Source organism: Dendropsophus ebraccatus, chromosome 10 (assembly GCF_027789765.1).
Source record: "Dendropsophus ebraccatus isolate aDenEbr1 chromosome 10, aDenEbr1.pat, whole genome shotgun sequence".
In the NCBI taxonomy this organism is placed as follows: Eukaryota; Metazoa; Chordata; class Amphibia; order Anura; family Hylidae; genus Dendropsophus; species Dendropsophus ebraccatus.
In genome coordinates this window covers 60692744-60695491 of record NC_091463.1, presented here as the reverse complement: position 1 = coordinate 60695491, position 2748 = coordinate 60692744, and the positions used below count along the sequence as shown (strand labels likewise).

At 42.2% G+C, this 2748-nt stretch overlaps 1 non-coding gene across 1 annotated transcript; it reads right to left on the bottom strand.

The window, feature by feature from the left end:
• Positions 1 to 539: 539 nt before the first annotated feature.
• LOC138766682 (U2 spliceosomal RNA) lies at positions 540 to 731 on the bottom strand. The gene has a single exon (XR_011358733.1). It is a non-coding gene; the product is annotated as a U2 spliceosomal RNA (small nuclear RNA).
• Positions 732 to 2748: the final 2017 nt, after the last annotated feature.

The following is a 2748-nucleotide window of genomic DNA, read 5'->3' as shown; positions in this document are numbered from 1 at the left end:
GACTCCTCTCCCAGCTCTGCATGAGAGAGATCAGTCACGCCGACAGGGGGTGGGGCATCCCTCAGCGAGGGAGGAACTTTCCGGGTGATACCCGGGACATTTTTTTGCCGGGGCTTGAGTCCAGGTATGCTCGAAGGGCTGCTGAAGACCTGACAGCTGCCGCAGCGTCTGCCACTGGTCCGTCCCAGCTGCTGGATGGTCACTGGGAGTGGGGGAGGGGCCCAGTCCGACACTGCCTGTCATTATAATTTTCAAAACCTAAATGAACAGGAGATGTGATATAAAGGAAGTTTGCAATTTACATTCTTTTTTTTTTTTTAGTTATTATGGAAAACACTTTTTTCCCCACGCAGTCTAAACACAGGAAGTTCCGTGTTTCCCTGGTCATCTGCGCTGACAGAGAAGGCAGTCATGTGATTGACGGACATATTGAGCTGTGACTCTCTGTACAGGCCAGGGCTTCATGTGTTTAGTCTCTTTTTTCAACCAGTACAAGACTAAAAAGCCGCCCTAAGGACTGGACCTGGATTTCTTTCTTTTTTTTGTGCACTGAACCTGGAAGCACTGCAATACCAGGTCAATGCCTGGAGAGAACAGAGCAGGCTCTTTTTGTTATCTCCCTGTTCTAAAAATCCATGTAGTATATGGTCCCCAGATAGGGGACGTATCAGATATTAAACTGATAAGAACAGATACTACACTTGATCTTAGTCAAAAGGCCGATAAGCTACTGGACCTGGATTTCTGGCAAGTATAGCTTTGTTTTACAGCATAATAAAAAATAGATTAATAAATAATGAGTGTAAATTGCAAACTTGCTTTATTTCACATCTATTGTTGATTTAACTTTGACAGTTATAATGCCAGTGACACTAAACCTGCCTGGGATGAACACATATCTATCCTAAGATCATAAGAAGGGAAATACTAAAAGGACAGACTAGCTGGACCAAGTGGTCATTTTCTGTCGAAAATCTTCTATTTTTCTATGTACCTGTGACCTTAGAATTATTAGTAGATGATGATCTCCTTATAATATGTGGGAGCCATATAGTATATTTACCATCAAGGATAATTACTGGTGATCATATTGCGGTAAAAGCGTCCCTGATAACCTTGGTACCTTTTTAATAGGGACCTGGCAGCCGACCCAGAGCTGTGACATGTGCCAATGGTGAAGCGTCCTCATGGAATGCTTTAGGGCATGGTTCACTGTATAAATATTTTGCTGCATTGCTTCAGTAGACAGCCAGCATCAGTGCCATTTAGATGTACTGTTCTACAGTCCCATGTTTAAGATCGTTTCTACCCCTGATGAATGTCTAATGACAGGCAACACGTTGGGGGTGTCTATGAGGTGGATGTTTCTTAGTAACATACATCCTACAGTAACATACAGCCTAGCAGTGAGAGATTGCACAGCAATGTGTATGTATGAAACACTGTACTTATCCCTGTCAGGGAATACTGGACCATCCTTTACAGTAGCAATAGGACTATACATATGCCAGAAGTGTGCTATAAAGTACCTCACTGCATATTGACTACTTGGATTTAATTACAGAACTAAATCAACTGAACCGTAGTGGACTATACATCACATATAGACATCAAACATATAAATATTACACCACACTGAACAGGGTATTTTGATGCCCTAGACAGATAATGGGGGGGGGGGATCTGAATCATATTAGTGAGTGGCTTGTTAACCAGCACCCCCCCCCCCCTTTTGAAAACAAAAGCCTCCCCCCCCCACCAAAAAATAAATAAATAAATGAAACAAATATCCTTGTTTATCATTATAAATTATTATTATTATTATTATTATATCCCTGCAAGTGTCACTTTGATCTATTCCAACCATACCAGACAAGCAGATCACTGTAAATCTCTTGGTCCAGATTTATCAAGCTGCCTGAAACTCACACTATTTGTTTTTTTTCCCACAGCAACCAATTACAGCTCCTGTTTTAAATCCTTATGTGCATTGATACAGTGGAGCACGGCTACTGAGCGATGCTGCTGCCCAAAGCAGGTAAACTCACTGCATACGCATCACAATATGAATGGACTGTGCATGCAACATTTTAGACACGTGAGACTGTAGACACAAGAGATAATCTGCCCAATCAGGCAGAATCGGACAGATATCACCCCGGTGTAATAAAGACAGCGACCAGCCAAGGGATTGATCAGCGGCTGATAATTGTCTTGCAGCAGGTTTTAAAAATCATCCAAAAATTTAATAGTATATAGAAAATAATAAAGTAATACTTACATGTCCATGCTCCCTGGTGTCTTCCTGGCTTCTCCCTGCTCCCCACCACTGAAGCATCTGAGGCCACCTCTTAAGTGACAGGCCACTCAGCCAATCACTGGCCGCGGCACTGTCCCATCTCAGGCAGTGATTGACTGACAGTCCTGTCAATTCAGAGAAGTGTCAGAGGCGGATGTGGTAAGTGAGAAGAAGACAGGAGGACACTGAAGAGTGTATATATGTAAGTATTAATTTATTATTAATTATTAATAGGCTCGGTAATATCGGAATATTGCTGATGGGATTATTGGCAAAAAATATTGGCTTAAATAAACTTTAAAGGGCCCCATAGCAAAATCAGCGATGGCCTCAACCACCCAGTTGACAGTAAACTGAATTTGCATTAATAGAACAAATAAAGAACAACTTTCTTGCACTAGTGTGGGCTACCTTTAGCCTCTGGGACCCTGCTATGGCTGCTACCACTA